The sequence below is a fragment of the Miniopterus schreibersii genome, assembly GCF_964146895.1.
Source record: "Miniopterus schreibersii genome assembly, chromosome: 10".
NCBI lineage: Eukaryota > Metazoa > Chordata > Mammalia > Chiroptera > Miniopteridae > Miniopterus > Miniopterus schreibersii.
In genome coordinates, this window is record NC_138110.1 from 17,069,880 (window position 1) to 17,086,866 (window position 16,987).

Sequence of the window (16,987 nt, forward strand, 5' to 3'; positions counted from 1 at the left end):
CTGGGTGTTAGTTCTATTTTCCTAGCCTAGGAAGGTTCAGATAAATTTCAGCTGGGGGACATCTGAGGTCTGGACCTTGGTTACTTTAATGGCATGTAGAGAGTTCTAAAGCTAGGATCACTGTTGTGATCTGGAATTAGGGTTGAGGTCCTGAGACTTGGGTTAAATTTAACCAAGATCATTAACTAGATGAATTTTCGGCTAAGACTTCAACTGTAAACAATCTGACAGGGTGATTGGCAGCCTCTCATTATAGAGGCGTACTGATTAATTAACACAGAGCTTAATTAATTTTGTAAGGCAAAGAACAGTATTTCTTTGCAGTGAAAATCAATATTGGAATACTTGGATCCCAATCTCGGAGTTAATTTCACTCAGGTATTTAGCTCACTTTAAATTCACACTTCTTAGTAAATGTTATCTTCTTCCAACTATTAAGGTTAATTGGGAATATTTATGATAGTCTACCTGAAGTTATTTTTGGAAGACTGAAAGTGTAAATAAAGATATTCTTTTATTCTCGCTTTGATTTCAAAAGCATATTTCTATTACTGTACTGGTCAGGATATTAAGCTACACTGCAAAAGATAAAGCTGTAGATAGAAACTTTGGAGAAATTCACCCCACCCCCCACGTTTGGTAGGAATTATCTCAAGGTTGTTCTCAGTGAACATTTAAAACATTTTGTCATTGTCAAAGCTTAGAGAATTATTTCCTTAAATATTGGAGTGAGTCTTCGGGCTCCACAGTCAGGAGTTCCTTCCTTTGGCACATGACTTAGTGGTCATCTTTATTCTGTAAATAAACCAAGAATGGGAGGTTTTCTGCAGCCTGCAAAAGTAATTCACTGGGAGAGTCTGGAGAGAAATCAGAGGTTGAAAACGGGAAGGACTGGGGTTCCCCCTCCGCCTGGGGAAGAGACGTGATGCCGGCCGAGAAGCTCAAGATGAAGACCGAGCTACCTGGTGGTCGCTTGGGCCATCTGAAGTCTGGGCTCAGGCCAGCAGACGGAGGTGCTCGCTTCCCTGAGGAAGACAGTGACTGATGTGGCTCTGACAGCTGTGCAGCAGAGACACAGAGAGAGATGGGACAGAGCGGGAGGTGGCCTCGTGAGAAAAGGGGCTCTAGGACAGTCCTGTAGAGGGGCCAAGAACTCACTGCAAGACCAGAAGCTTACAGAGGACTCGGGAGCAGCTTCTTTTTTCCCTCTGCTAAACCAAGAGCTAGAGCATAGCTTGAGGGGCCCTGGAAGGGCACAGTGAAGAGCAGAACGGAAATGACTCTGCCCTGAGAGGCTCAAGGGGACTGTGGGGAGCAAGGGGTAGGAAACAGGTGCAGGACTAACTGAGCGTCCTGCCACACCTGCAACCCACGACACTGGGACTTGACATCTGTGAGAAGCGTATTATACTTTAGCTTGCAGAACAATTCTCTCTAAGGCACTTGAGTAGTTATTTGGTTAAGCCAAGCTTTTAAGTAAATATCACTCCTTTAGGGCCATAGAGAGGGGAGCAGTAACTCCCTAGGGCTCAAATGTGAGGGTGTCAGTGAGCCTAAAAGTCCAGGGAGAATCAGTGATGTGGGACCAGAGGGTATGTGGTACTGGAGGGAGACTTTCAGGGTCAGCTGTGGACCCCTGAGGCCTCATGCCTGCTTTGTTACTGAAGCCAGCTGAAATGCGACTCCCCAGGTGTCTGTGGCCACTTGATACCACACACGCATGTCCTGTGCACACAAAGGGGAATTTCCTTGGCTAGTAAAGATAAGCCGTGACCTTGGTCACTCTCTGTTTTCAGGAATAGGATGATTTCTTTACAGACTTTAAACTGATTCACCTGTTGGAACTTCCTAAATATCTTCCTTTCGGATTTCTAATGAATTATTATTTCACCATTCATCATTATAAAAACATACAAATATAAGTTTTAAATGGCTCCATCTGAGTCAGATTATGTAACTGGTTAATTAGACTTCTGATTGAATCTTATTTTCATGGCATTATGAAATTTACAAAGAAATCTGAGACTTCAAAGCTCCGTAAGTCCAGTTTTTCTCCCGACTCACTGGCTGTTTTTCCTCAATCTTAGCTACAGCCTCCTCTTTCTGTCATCTCAGTATTTCATCTTTACATTCATCCCCTTGATTATCTCATCCAGTTCTATAATTTTCCTATGCCTTTAATAATTCCCATATTTATTTCTATACATCTCTATCCAGTCTTGGACTCCGGACTCACATAGGAAACTGCCTCCAGGTTAGATCTCTCTGTTGGATATCTGAGGCATTGTGAGTCATAAAAGCTTGAAAGGGAATGCTGCGTGTCCCTCTAAAGCCTGCTCTTTCTTTCGTTACTCCGTAAAGTCAGGGTTGGAGCTGTGACGGGGCGAACGGGTCCCAGAAGCAGACAGTTAAAGACAGCGCAGCTTGCTGGCCTTGGGAACATGTGGGGTTTTCTCCGATTCCAGCAGGAGAGAAACAAAGCAAAAAAGAACAAGACAAAACTTGAGCTGCCGGAGTAACACTAATGTTGTCCCTCCCAGCTGCAGGGGGAGCGAGGGCAAGGGGAGAGACGAGGGACGAAAGGGAGCTGGGACAGGCCACCTCAAAACGCAGGCCCTGTCTATACCCCGAGACCTTGTCCAGCCCAGCCTTCCCGCGCCTTGCTCTGCCCACGCATCCCTCCCCCAAACTCAGAAACACCTGGAAGAAGCATTTGGCATAGACATCTCAGCTCCCCTTCCTCCCTCCACCTCCGTCCATGCCTCCCTCATGTGAGGGAAGGGACCACAACCCAGAGGGAAGTGGCATTTATTATTCCAGCTTCTGCTAAGTCAGAATGGACCAAGCTTATCCCAGGGGGAAAAAAGGGTTATGAAAATCAGAACATATTAGGGTCAAAGCAATATACCAAACTTTGTGCTTTCAAATGGTATTTTTAATAAATAAATAAACAAACAGACAAATACATGAACATCTAGCTTTGCCCAGAGCAGCAATAGCAGCGTTTCAAAGCGTGACATCCGGGGCTGCCCTCCGGCTGGTTTACGGTGGCCCATCTGCACCAGCGGGCCACGGGCCGGCAGCGTTTCTGATCGGTTGTCGCCACTGCTCAAACCAGTAGGCACATATTTTGAATCTCATCCTTGGTTATGTCATGGTTTCTGTATCTATTATGTGAAAGGAGTCTTAGAAAAGATTCACCTGTTCAGACAGATTTGTATGCACAAGTCGACACTCATATTGTTCAGAACTATTTGCGAAGTGTTTTACAAATGAACTCATAACAACCACCGGAGTTTCTTTTCCTACCATGACTTCTCCTTCCTCCCTTAGTAGAGATGGGCAAGAAAAAGACATTACCTTTGTCTATTACGCATGATTTGCTCCCACCTCTCTGCTTTAACTCCTATTAGATCCCAGCTCTGCCTGACCATTTACCTGCTTTGTGCCTTTGCCTGTGTCTCAGCTCAGAAGGCTCCCAGGCTCTCCCAGTATAACATGGTGCTTTTCCTCAAAACCCAGCTCCCCTCCTACCTCCTGTTGAGGCTTCCCTGGGACGCCACCTAAAGTCAATATTCTCTCCTGGTGTTCTAGTACTTATGAGCTCTCCTACTATTCAGCGATGATTTGTTGCTGGGAATATTTTAATTTACTACATAATTGCATTGATAGTTATTTTCCATGTGCATATGTGACACCCAGTTAAGTACAAATTCACTGAACTTTAAAATGATAAAAATTGACCCCAACGGTCAGCACAGCGGCTCACATACAGTAGCTGGATTGCTGTCCCAGGATGACGAGGGGCCTTTAGATACACTGCATTTTCCCCAGCGCAGAGTGCAGTGCAACACTCAGGGGCCCATGAAGTGCCAGTCTGTCAAGATCAAACGCCTTAATTTTCAGATCTGCATTCTCTTATCCATCCAACAAGTCCCAGGAAGCCTAGGAGGCTGTAGGTTTGGGGGAGGAGGAAGAACTTGGAAAATCTTCCCATATTAGGCACTCCTTAGGGTGACTTTGTGGGGGTGCTGTGGGCTGGGAAGAGGAAAGAAGAGAAAGATGGGCAGAAGCATCATGAAAAAGAAGATGGGAGCACGCCACCGTCATCATTCTCCCGTGCCTTCTTGATTTTATACCTCAAAAAATGAAATATATAATAACAAATTTCAATTAAGATTTCGATTATAAAGTGATATAGTAGACAGCAGTGGTAGGCAGAGTGATGGCCCCACAAAGACGTCCGTGTCCTAATCCCCGGGAGCTGTGAATACGTAATCTTACAGGGCACAATGGACTTGGCAGATGTGATTAACTCAAGGATCTTAAAGTGAGGGAGGTTATCCTGGATTATCCAATTGGTCAATGTATTCACAAGGTCTTCCCACAAAATGTTTGATGTATTGCATGTTATTGTAAGCAAAAAAGGGAGAGTCAGAGTCAGAGAGAGAGGTGCTGCTGGTTTTGAAGATGAAGAAAGGGGCCACAAGCCAAGAGATGCAGGTGGCCTCTAGAAAAGGAAGGAAAAGGCAAGAGCGGATTCTCCCCAAGAGCCTCCAGAAAGGACCTCAGCCCTGCTGATGTACTGATTTTAGCCCAGTGAATCCCACGTCAGACTTCCAAACTACAGAACTGCAAGATATTAAATATGGGCTTATAAGCAACCAGGTTTGTGGTAATTTGTTACAACTGCCATAGGAAACATACAATAACATGCAACACATCAAGTATTTTGTGGGAAGACCTAAGTGTGAGTCCAATGTAAGCTGGAGAGTTCAAGGTGAGGATTCCGTAAGTATACTGAATCAAGTGAGAAGGATTTTTAGGGCAAAGAGGAGGGGAAAAGGCACTCTCGTCCTTGGGAATAAATGGAGAAACAAGAGTGGGTGTGGGACACTACAAGTCATCTCACCTTACTAGCAAACAACGTTGGCAACATGGCAAGAGATGAAGTGGGAAGGGTGGGGAGAGGGCTTCTCCACCTTGGGAGAGGCTAAGGCATTAAGCCCAAAATCATGAGGTCATGAAGGGGCACTGAAGTGTTTTAATGAATAGTGGTAGTGGTGGTGGTGGTGGTGGTGTGTGCCTGTGTATGTGTGTGTATTAAGGGGCAGGAATGATACAATAAGATTTGTATTTAAAATATATATTACATATAATTTCCTTTTAGCAAATAACTCCCAAACAGAAATAAACAACAATGATTTCAAATATGAGCCCCAGTCTGAATGTCACAAGGTAGAGGCTCTTATGTGGGCACTTGATTTACTGCCAGAACTTCTTGGGCAACAATGTGTAGTATGCTCCAGGATGGGAGACTTCTGCCCCAAGCCCCTCCCCTCTAGTGGCCCCTCATAGAAAGAGGACCTCTTCAGTGATGGTTCTGATGGTGGTTTGGAGATGCTTTAGTCCCTATACAATTTCCATCAGACCAACCCAAGCCCTTCCAAAAGATGCATAATACTAATACTTTATTTTAAAATATGAATAATCTTAAGTAAGGTGTGAACAGAAGCAGCTTCAAAATATCTGGTTACTTAAAATGATTTGTACATAGTGTGTCATAAAAATAGCAACCAGATGCTAAAGCTACAAGGGAAATTGATAAACATTGACCCCTGACGCCCCAGTTCCAACTCCTAAGGCACATCACTGGACTTTTACATCTAAGGATGGTTTATGGATTCTCCTGGGCAGTACTGTGTAGGTTGCTAATATTTTATAATTCTACATTCGTGTTAGTCCTGAGTGGTTCCCGGCTCCCCTCCATACAAGATTTATTAAAATCACCTAGGTAATAGTACATTTGCAGAACTATGAAATAGTACTTCATATTGATTAGAATTACTGCTTTCAGGTCAAGTTTCCCAACTCCCCCCAGAAACGTGCATAGAAATCTCACTCTCACTTCTGACCTTGTCAGTTTCTTCTGGGCTATGGTGGAGCTTAAACACAAAATTTTTCTTAACTATTATTACTTTTAGTAACTTTGTCAAAAAATACTTGAAATACAGGAAATCACTTAGCTGTGTGGTGCTGGATTACTCACTGGGCCATATATCTTGTGTTTACCTGAACTAACGGGGTACATATCCCACTCCAAGAAGGGTTTAGGCGAGGAAGAGAGGTGACAGAGTCTCAGAAAGCAGGGCTGAGCCAGATCCCAGTTCGGAAGGAGGAAATGTGGTGTTTATGGAACCAACTTGCAAATGCAAACATGAGCAAAACAAAGCAATGTAACAAAGGATCCTCAACAGCTGGATTTCTTCAATGTTTAAAGTCATTATAAACATCCATGGCTAACTTTGGAACATGATTTGTCTATAAATATACATTTATCTATTTAATAGAACCATAAGGGTAAGTTAACCAAAACTTGCCTAAGAAACATTAACTTTCGCTTCTCCAGTTGGGTCCCAGTCTTCAAGGTCATCATACACACACACACACACACACACACACACACACACACACATACCATTTTTCTTCCTCTTACTGGGTTGGGACTCAGTAATCATAGGATTCCCAGGATGATCCTGAAAAGCCCTCAGATACTGTGCAATGTGGGCTGCAGTTTTCCAACTCTGTTCAATGTGAGAGCGGTGGATCAAATAATCAGTGAAGTGGGGTTTTTTCCCCAGCCCTAAAAGTTTATGAACTTTCATAGGGACACAGGGACCAACCTAAAAGAATTCCCAGTGGTCAAAGCTAGAATAATTTGAGCAACGAAATAAATAATGTGGTATTGAATTACAGCTCAGAGTATAAAATAAATATGCATGAGTCCATACGGCTATAAATAAATGATTGAATCGATAATAAATGGGAGAGGAGGAACAAAATCTTCCTTGTAGAATACTTGCAAATAATATGTGTAGATATCCTCCACCTCTCCAGGAGGTGAAGATTTATTCCCACACTCCCCCCTCCTCTCTGGGCACGGGCTGAACTCAGTGACTTTCATCCAAAGAAGAGAATATGGACAGAGAAAACTAGTGACTGCCTTGGAGAAACCTGGCAGGCACTCCTTTGACCAAGTGATTAAAGTTTCTGTCCCTAGTACTAGGTCAGGTTATCATGAGCCCCCCGCCCCCCCCAAAGGCACTTCACCTCTGTGGTCTTCCTTCACCAAACCCAGCACCAGTCTAGTCACGAGGAAAACAGACAAAACCAAGCAGAGAAATCCACAAAATAGCTTAGCAGAATTTTTCAAAACTACCACCGTCAAACAAAAACCAGAGAGGGCTGAGACACTGTCACCGACCAGAGGGGATTAAGAGACAGGACATTGAATTCAGTGTGGAACCCTGATGCGATCAACAGAAAGATATTAGGGGAAAACTAGTGAAATGTGTGCACAGTCGAGTTTAGTTGCTAGTTACGGACAACGTTGACTTCTTAGTTTTGACAAACGTATCGGGGTACTGAAAGGTGTGAGCATGAGGGGACACCCGCTGAAGGGCTTAGGTCTGTACTGTCTGTAACTTTGTCCTAAATCTAAAATTACTCCAAAATAAAAAGTTAAATTATAAACAACAGTAACAAAAGTTTATGAACTTAGAGTGCAAACAGAACCTTCTTTAAAAGCAGCAGCAGCTCTCCATCCCCCTTATACCTCTGCTGAGAGGGGTGCAGTGTTGGGAGCCGAGTGCTGGGGTGCAGGCCCCGCACCCCGGGTGCGTGGAGCAGCGAGCGCGCGCCTGGGCGCGGCGGGAGTCCAGGCTCCTCCCCAGAGCCACCCAGACGCCGGACTCTGGCCGGGGCGCGCCCTGCGGGTGGAGCCCAATCTGTCCCGGAGGAGCTCGGGGCGCACCCGGGCCCACCCAGCGGGAGATCCCGGGGAGCGAGCACCGCCGGCCCCCGCGCGCCCTGAGCGCCCTCCAAGGCGGGAGAGCTGCGGACCCGGGCGCGCGCCGGGCGACCCCCAGGTGAGTGGGCGCCCAGAGCCCCTGAGGCCGGCTCCTCCCCGCAGCCCAGCTCACCAAGGACATCTCCCCGAAAAGGCCCGTGAGAGGAGAGTGCGCCCCAGGGAAAGCTGTCTTCTGCGAGTGCCTGGGCGCAAAGTTTCTGCTCCTCCGGGAGGGGACAGTGGCTTCCCCTCCCCACCCCCGCTCCAGGAGGAAAAGAGTGAGTCCTCGGGCGCCCCATGCACACCCCATTATTTAGGGTTTCTGCTTGCTCAGCTCAGGGCCTGGGAGAAAACCCTCCGGAAAACTCGCTTTCACCTGTGAAGCCCCTCATCGCGGCTCTGACAGGTCACTGCGCCCGCAATTTATTTTATTTCTTATGTCCCTTTTTGAGGTATGCATTTTATTTTTTTATTTTTTTATTGCTGAGAGTATGTTTAAGAGCCCAGAGGAATGAATGAAGGCGGGTGGTTGTCTTACCCTTCGTTGGTTCGTGCTGGCTTCTGCAGCTGCAGGCCCAGCCTGCCCAGGTGGCCCTGGGGTGTTCCAGCTGGAAGTTGCAGAGCCCTGCAGTCGTGCAGAGGCGCAGTGCCCTGCAAAAGGGGCGCTCAGTAAATATTGGCTTACTGTGTCTTACTAAGAGGGTAATGCAGGACCCCCCCGGGGGGGGGGGTGTTAGATGAGATGATGTGGCTGTGGTTTTCAACTTTCTTCCTAAGGAAAAACAATTCTATATCTGTACATATGTAAAAATCAGAAGAATCAATTAGCCCTGAACATAGCTGAAGCTGTGTCTGTGCCATTACACCGCAGTTCTTTTATCTTAGGGATCCAGGCCTCCTCCACTTTCTTGGTTTATAGACTAGATGAAGCATCGAAATACAGAGGGGAATCACTGTATTCTGCACTTGCCATAGAAAAAGATAATCTGTCCTTTTGATGTTACCTAATGCTATTAAATATTCAGCTCTGCAGAAGTCAGATCTGCCAGAAATGTGATCTGAGCTGGAGTCTCAGGTACCCTGATGGACACAATCGGGGCTGTTGTTTCCCGCTGGGCTGTCCCTCCTCCTTCCCCTAGAGGGTGAAGGTGGCTGACAGGGAGGAATTTGTGCCTAAGGCTGGGAATGCCCTCCCCGTGGCTCCTCAATTTACAGAAGGAATGAAAACAGTTTCACTTCCTGTGACCCAGGCGAACTTCATAAGAAGGAGCCCATCTTTGTGATTTGCTAAATGACTTAAACCTGCTCTAACTGCAAAGAGGCTTGTGGAACAAATAGATACTATTTCAGTTGAATTATTTATTCACCTTGATAGTCTGTGAATCAAAACAAGCCTGTTATTGGTTAGCTGAGTGATTTATAATGTGCTGGACTGTGGGCTTGAGTCCTAATCCAAGTTCTGGCCAAAGATGAAAAATATAAGCTGTGTTTGGCCAAAACTAAAAGATGAGGTGTATGTTTACTTGTCTGGGGTAAGAACTGAAAAGGGGGGAAAACTGAAGATTTTGGAGGGAATTTAAAAGTCTTTGAAAGTAGGTGTTTCAAATCTTGTGAACTGAGATACTTACATCAAAATTACATGGCCATGTATTGATGAAAAAACATTCATGATGGCAAAATGTTACTATCAATTTAATTATATGGTTAAGTGAATTTACATTTTGCTAAGCATGAAGATGTTCCTGCATTTGGAAAACAAGAGCCTGTGTTTCCATTCAGTTTTAGAAAATATTTGGTGTATCTGGGTTTTCAGCCTATTAATGAATTCACTGAACCAATATTTATTGAGTGCCCCTTTTGCAGGGCACTGTGCTCTGTGTTGGAGACACCAGGGGGGATCCAGCCCTGTGTAAATAGCGCACATTCCTGTCCTCGTGGAATTTACACAACACTGGAATCCTCCAGGACACCTGAGATCATAGATTAGGCACCACATCCGCGATCATCAGCTTTGACAGTGACTTCAACCAGCTTAGTTTCAGACCACATCTTGTCTTACACTGATTTAAATAGTCAAATCTAAAATGTGTAAAGGAACTTACGTGTTATTCGGGCCAGTGGCTTTCTTTTTCTCTTAATCTTTCAAGCTTGTGTTTAAGGGCAGTGATCCAGGATGGATTTTAGATCTTGTGGAAAGCAGCCACGTCCACCGACTGTACACAGTTCTCAGAAGCAGCGATCCTCTCCCCCAGCATGTCTGTCCCAACTTTCTCATCTCCCACTACACACTGTGTTTGAAGTTTTTAAATTCCATACCCCACGGGAACCAGTTTAGAAGAGCCCCAGACCAAGCCGTCTGCTTGGATGGCCCCGATTCCCTCCAGCTTTGCATTCCGTCTCATCCCAAGGCTTCACGTCTAATAAGATGGGAGACTTGGCACAAGTGCAGGTTCTTGGCTTTCTTTGGCACGCTCTGCAAGGCGTTCTTCTCTTAGCCTCCTTGCTTATCTTGTCTTCTCCTCATCAGATCCAAAGAGATCAGTGTCCCCATCGTCTTCACTCTCTGCAGCTCCACTTCCTGTGTGTCTTCCACATTAGCAGGGCCATGCTCGCCCCAAGCTTTCTTCGCGCCTGGCAGCCTGGCCTTTTCCTTTTTGTAGACTTGATGTGATTATACCAGCGTAGGGCATGATGCCAGTTGGCAGGTGGGGGGCCGGAGACTGCTTCAGATCCTGCCACATCTGCTCGTGGTGGCACGTACCACTCAGTGTAGTCCACCAGGTAGATCTTGGGCACCTGGGGACCCGTGGGGCTTTTCAGGCCTCCAAAACCGATGGTGTCACTGACCCGGGAGCTGGGGAGCAGCAGAAACAAGAGGCGTCCAGGCAGTCGGCGCCGAGCGCTAAGAGGGGAAAAGTGGTTTTCTCTTTTGCTTAGGTTAGGAAGAACTTAGGAATCATGGGTGCTGGGTTTAATCTTATGAAATATTGAGATATTAAAGCTAAAATAGTTAAATATCAATTTCATGCAAATTAAATAAAAACTAAACTTTTAGTAGTGGATGCCAGTAAATGAATGAATGAAAAACTTTAACTTGAGAAAATTCTATTCATTAAATTATTTTTCTTGTATATTAGAAAAATTTGACTGCAATTATATTTCTCCCCAGAGGAAAAGAGTGGCTTTATTCAAGGCATTCTTGACCCCACTTTTTTTGTTTTTTTTAAAAAACAGTTTAATTAGAGGTATAATTTACATACTAAAAAATTTATTCAAGTGTATAATTCAATGATTTTTAGTAAATTTACAAAATTGTACAACCATTACCACAATCCAATTTTAGAACATTTTCATGACCTCAAAAAGATCCCACGTGCCTGTTTCCAGTCACCACCTTCAGCCCCAGGCAGCCACTAATCTCCTTTTTGTCTCTTTAGATTTGACTTTTCTGAACACTTTATACAAACGGAATCATACAGTACATGGTCATGAGCATCTGGCTTCTTTCACCTAAAATAATGTTTTTGAGGTTCACTCGGGTTGTGAACTGGTTGGTTTCTTTTTATTGCTAATACTCATTCCATTGTATGGCTGTAACACATTTTGTTCACCGGTTGGTGGACATTTCTGCAATTACATTTAGGTGGTAAGACAGACACATTGGTATAGCTTCCACAGCAGCATAATTTGAAAATAACTGATGGGAGCCAACCTCTTATTTGTGTTTATGAAAAACAGATTCCTGGTTTGGATTACTGACCTTTCCTGACTGAGACATAACTGTGATCTTTCTGTGATACACCCATGAAAATTGTGAATGGTGAACCTTGTGCTGATAGAAAGAAGCATCAGTCATTCAGTCTTTTAAAAGTCCTTTTTAAAATATGTTTTTATTGATTTTTTTAGAGAGAGAGAGAGAGAAAAACATTGATGTTGAGAGAGAAACATCAATAGGTTGCCTCCCATATGGCATCCCAACCAAGGACCGAACCCACAACCTGGGTATGTGCCCTGACCAGGAATCAAACTAGCAACCTTTAGGGGCAAGGAATGATGTTAAACCAACTGAGCCACACTGGCCAGGGCCATTCATTCTCTTAGGTTGGACTTGAAAGGTGTTTAGCTCTTGACATTAATGTTTGTAAAGAAGATACATCTCCTTTGATATGTTTTCATCCCAAATGTATAGATTTAGAGTAAGGGAATTTGGGTGATTCTTAGACCTAACAGTGATCACTGAGTTACTCTTCAAAATATGAGTGCTTCTTAGTAACATATTTTAGTGGCACACTTAACGTAAAGCATGAATCATCTGCACCCTTTAGCCAAAAATTGGCAGAGAGTGTATCTGGACTTACATGCTTTTAGTTTTATTATTCTGTTGTTTCTATGTCTGTGCTAAAGAATGAAACTGATATACCTGTTCATTTATTTACAAAATCAGGCACTAGTTTGAGCTCTTAGATCAGAGAAAATCCAAAACAGAAGAAATGTCACTCCTTTTCCCTCTGTGATTTTTTAGGAGCTAGACCAAAATTATAAATGATCCAAGTTCCTGTGAGGCTGTGCTGTTTTTCTGTAGTCTATAGAACAGAGCAAATAAGAACCTTCTAACGCTGCCAAAGCGTAGGCCTTGGTATGCCTCTCTTAGTAGTAAGGAATCTTGAGCAGCAAGCAGTCAATCAGAGCTGTTTTTGTATAAACCCAGTCACCCTGCTTTGTGCCAACTACTAAGTGGGCAATTCATTTTAGGAGGTTACACTTGACAGCTTATGCTTAAAGACCTTCTCAAGGAGAGTTCCCTAGTTGAGTAGAAACCCTTCTCTAAAAAGTTGGCAGATTCTGTGACACTAAAGAGAGGACACTATGTCTCTGAATGCCTGTAAGTTGCTGCTGAAATTGCAGCTTCCTATTGGGGGGAAAAGTACACTAACATAACTTGGAGGTCTATTTTATTGACAACTTAGACTGTAAAGGATTCTACCTTTCAAACTTCTAAAATTTGAAAACAAGAGCGTCTAGGTTAAATAATACAGTTTTCCAAAACTGACTATGCTTCCTTGGAGCTGAATTTTTCTGTTTGAAATATCAAAGCAGCTTGCTAAAACTCCTGGGTGGAAACACAACTCTTTTGATTATGTGTCTAGTTGAACTGATCCATCTCTGTTGGCAACGTCTTTTTTTTTTTAACTTGGTAAGGGTTTAGACATTCCGAGGACAGATGCACTTTTGTGGCCGTACACTGACAGTTTCATTTCCATTGTCTCCTAAGAGTCATGTACCAATTACAGGAATCCATTGGCACCCTTTTCACTTTCGTAGACTTTGAGGTAGGCATGGACACTCCCTTAGAAGAAGACTCCATCAGCACTGAGCTGTATGCATCTCCTCAATACTTTGATGAGCTCACTCATCATAAAATTTGTTGATGTGATTCAGTATAAGGAACTTGGTTTTGGTATAAAGAAGTAGATGTTACCTCTCATCCTTGTGTTTTGTCTATTATCGCCTGGATTTTGGTGGGATGCTGCCCTCGGAGCAGTCTGACATCTTCCTGGAGCCAGAGGGTGGGTGGAGGCCCGGCTGCCTCAGGCGGTGGCTACCTGAGCAGGCTCCATGGCCACTGCCCCGATAGGCTGCGGGAAAATGGGCAGCTGTGAGGAATGATAACATGCTGCGCATCTAGAAAGTGATTAGGAAAGCAATGGATAGATGAGACAAGGAGCTGTAGGTTCACGAATTAGATTTAAATCTTGTTGCAAATATTTTCAGATACTTTTTATATATTTCTTCCTACTCTTCCACCTTAGTAAATAATAATTATAATTAACTTAAGATGTTTAGATTTCCCTTGTTTCTATCCCCATATTGATTGTCAGGCTCCACTGACTGTTCTTGCAACAGCAGTATTCTACCTGCCTATCAGCAGCCCAGTCACCAATGCTTGAACAATCCTGAGTACATCACTGGTTTTCTTTTTTGGCCGTATTTACTTTTTGAGGGGTCAATAGTTCGAATGGAGAAAAGCAAATCCAGCTAATCATGGCTTCCAGTTAGTTTTGATAAAGTCAGTGAAGGTCCTTGGATTCTGAAATCTCAATTGTATTTTGCTTTTTCTAGGGTACTATTGGATTCTTATTTTAAAAATAGAAGTATATAGATTCACCCTTTTTAGTGTAGAGTTCTGTAGGTTTTGACAAATGGTCACAGTCATGGAACCACCATGACCATCAAGATATAGAACAGTTATATCACCCATCTTCCCCTCAAAATATCTCTTGGCTCCCCTTTAGCTCCTCCCCCACCCCCCAGACTCCAGGTAATCACTGATCTGTTTTCTGTCTCCAGAGAATTTTCTAGAGTGTTATATAAGTGGAACCATAGAGTATGTAGCCTTTTGGATTTGGCTACCTTCAGTCAGCATAATGCATTTGAGATTCATCCATGTTGTGTGTATCAGTAGCTTATTTTTCTGTGTTGATGAGTAGGGTTCACCTGTTGATGAATATTTGCATTTTTTCTAGTGTTTGGCCATCATAAACATTTGTGTTTTATGGAACATAAACTTTCATTTCGCTTGGGCAAATACCTAAGAGTGGAATTGCTGGGTTGTACAGTGTGCGCTTAACTTCATAGGAAACTACCCAAGCGTTGTCCACTGTGGTGGCACAGTTTTCATCCCCACCAGCAACAGACAGGACTTCCACCTCCACACCCTCACTCACACTTGGTATTGTCTGTTTCCTCCTTTGCTGGATAATTTTTAAAACTAAGTAAATTATGTTGAAGCTAAAATATTCCAGGATGAGTTTAGGAAGTTATAACTATTTTATATATTCCTGAGCTTTTTACTCAAAATATTTTATAAAGCCACAAGAGAAATTTTCCAAATGGACACCTTCCTTGTAAATGTTACAAACAACTGAGATATATGGAACTGACATCTGCTTCTTTTCATATTTTTTTCACTCACAAGTCATAAGTGGCTTTTGAGTTGATTGTTAACAGAGAAGGTCAAAGCAGAAGGAATAATTGACTGATGGGAGTGAGGGACAGGAATTGAGTGGGGTCAACTGAGCTTATCATTGGTACTTTCAAATGATGTCCTATAAGCAAATGTCCACAGTTAAGTTGTGAATTTAGGCATTTAATATTCCTTAAATGTGTATTATGGGTCAGATACTCCAGTGAGCACTTTTTATGTGTTATCCCTTTTAATCCTCATGTAACTCTGTAGGGAAGTTAGCATTGTCATCTGAATTTTCCAGTTGAGGAAGCTGAAGCCTAGGGTGGAGTTTTAAAGCTTTCCCGAGGCCACCCAGCTAGTGGGGAAGGAGGACAAAGTCTTGTGGGCAGACCAATCTAGTCCAAAGCCCTGATTTTAAGCCATGAGTTCATACTCCTTCAGCTCGTGGGGTAAATCTATTGGGACATCAGTGTCTGCTCAGGTCCCTGAAGGACACACCTAGGAGCTCACACTAGGAGGTACTTGACTATTACTTAGTGATGCACTTTGGAAAACTCTGATTACCAAACTAGCTTGGGCTTAAGAAACTAAGCTTAGAAATTCATTCAGAATGCAACAGGAGTTGTAAGTTGGAAAGAGCCACCGTACTCACAGGTTGGGATCCATGACCATTATGAACTAGCTGCCTTTGCTTAATTGTGTTGAGCCTCATTTCCTCATCTGTGAAATGGGACTGATACACCAGCCTCTCAGGGTATTTGTGAGGATAATTAAAGGCAGCCTGCATGTGGTGGGTATGCAACAGACCCTGGGTCCTACTCCCCACCTCTCCAAATGGGAAGGGATCCATGTGATTTGCTGCCCTTTGCAGTTTAGTTGTTATATGGGCACTGGGTGAAACTGTCAGCTGTTTTTAAAATTTTTAAATTATACCAATGAGCTATGCAGATAGATCATTTCTTTGCAAAGATACCTGGATTTGGGATCTATCTCAAACCTGAACTTATGTGGGTTCAGGGGATGAAGTCAATTTATGACCTTGGAAATCTTATATCACTTGTTTGTGACTTGGTTGCATTATACACACATATATAAGGATAGAGATAGAGATATACAGATAATAACTATAGACAGTGTTTTGTAATGATTAATTTTGAGAGTATATGGAAAATGATTTCTTGGTAAATGACACAGTACTTTGTCAATCGTCTATATTTATATATTGTGTTTGTAGCAATATTTCAATCTTTTTCCCCTCAAAAGGAAATTGCTTTTATTTCATATCTAAGAGTTTTGCATAGCATTGGCTATGAGGTAAATATATGTGTATATACAAATAAGCAGCATTTGCAAATGAATAAAATTAATTCTGCTTTTAAAATCTTAGGTTATTACTTGAAAACTGTAATTACTTGGGCTCAGTGTTAACATGCATGTCTTTTGATATGCTGTACATCACTTTCTCAGGTAAATCGCACAGTCACATGAGATTTAGCTAGCTGACACTGGATGTCACCATTGTGCTGTGTAATGTGGATGCAGAACAGGTATGCTCTTTAATATTCAGGAGATGGTCTCTTCAAGGGTTTGGAGATATGTTAGCTTCTTCCCCCTTATATAACCTAAATACCCTTGTAGCGCTTTTATGGTAACTAATTTTTTCAGTTTCTAATATCTAAGCTCTATATAATAGTAATCAAGAATGATGAAATGATATTCAATATTATTAGCTCAGACCTGGGAAACTGAAAACTCAGAAACAGTGTCCCAACCAATCGGAGATCTTGGTTGTAAACCTGAGTAAGTGATTCTGGCTAACTTAGGCAGAAAAGGAATTTACTGGAAGGATATGGAGCAGCACCCAGAATTAATGGCAAAAACTCCCAAAGATCAGGCTGTAGCGAGAGCAGAATAAAGTCCTCCTGGCATTGCCACTGGTCACTGGATACCTCCACTGGCATTCCTGCCTGCACGCAAAGCACTACCCTGTGCCAGCCCCCTTCCTGCCCCAGAAGAGTAACAAGTTTTCACCACCTCCAGCTTCCAGGAGCCCGACAGCCAGTCCCTTTCCAGGGGACAGTACTCGGATGACTGGGTCAGATGGCGATTCCGTAGTTCTGGGAAGGAGATTCGAGTGCTGAGTGGCCAAAACATGCCAAGCACGCACCATG

The 16,987-nt window shown here is 43.3% G+C and overlaps 1 protein-coding gene and 1 pseudogene across 6 annotated transcripts in view; one reads left to right on the forward strand and one right to left on the reverse strand.

Moving 5' to 3' along the window:
* Positions 1–7,763: 7,763 nt before the first annotated feature.
* Positions 7,764–16,987, forward strand: part of CCDC68 (coiled-coil domain containing 68) — a 41,376-nt gene continuing 32,152 nt past the window's right edge. The window contains exon 1 of one of the 5 annotated variants that reach the window (XM_081150154.1): positions 7,764–8,127. The gene's annotated coding sequence lies outside the window, so the exon portion shown is untranslated. The remainder of the gene's footprint in view (positions 8,128–16,987) is intronic. The other 4 variants (XM_081150153.1, XM_081150151.1, XM_081150152.1 and 1 more) reach the window with 4 other exon arrangements.
* LOC308562841 (elongation factor 1-beta pseudogene) lies at positions 10,030–15,488 on the reverse strand (annotated as a pseudogene). The gene is made up of 2 exons: positions 15,469–15,488; positions 10,030–10,703 (listed from the first exon to the last, which is right to left on the reverse strand). The product of its transcript is annotated as an elongation factor 1-beta pseudogene (transcript).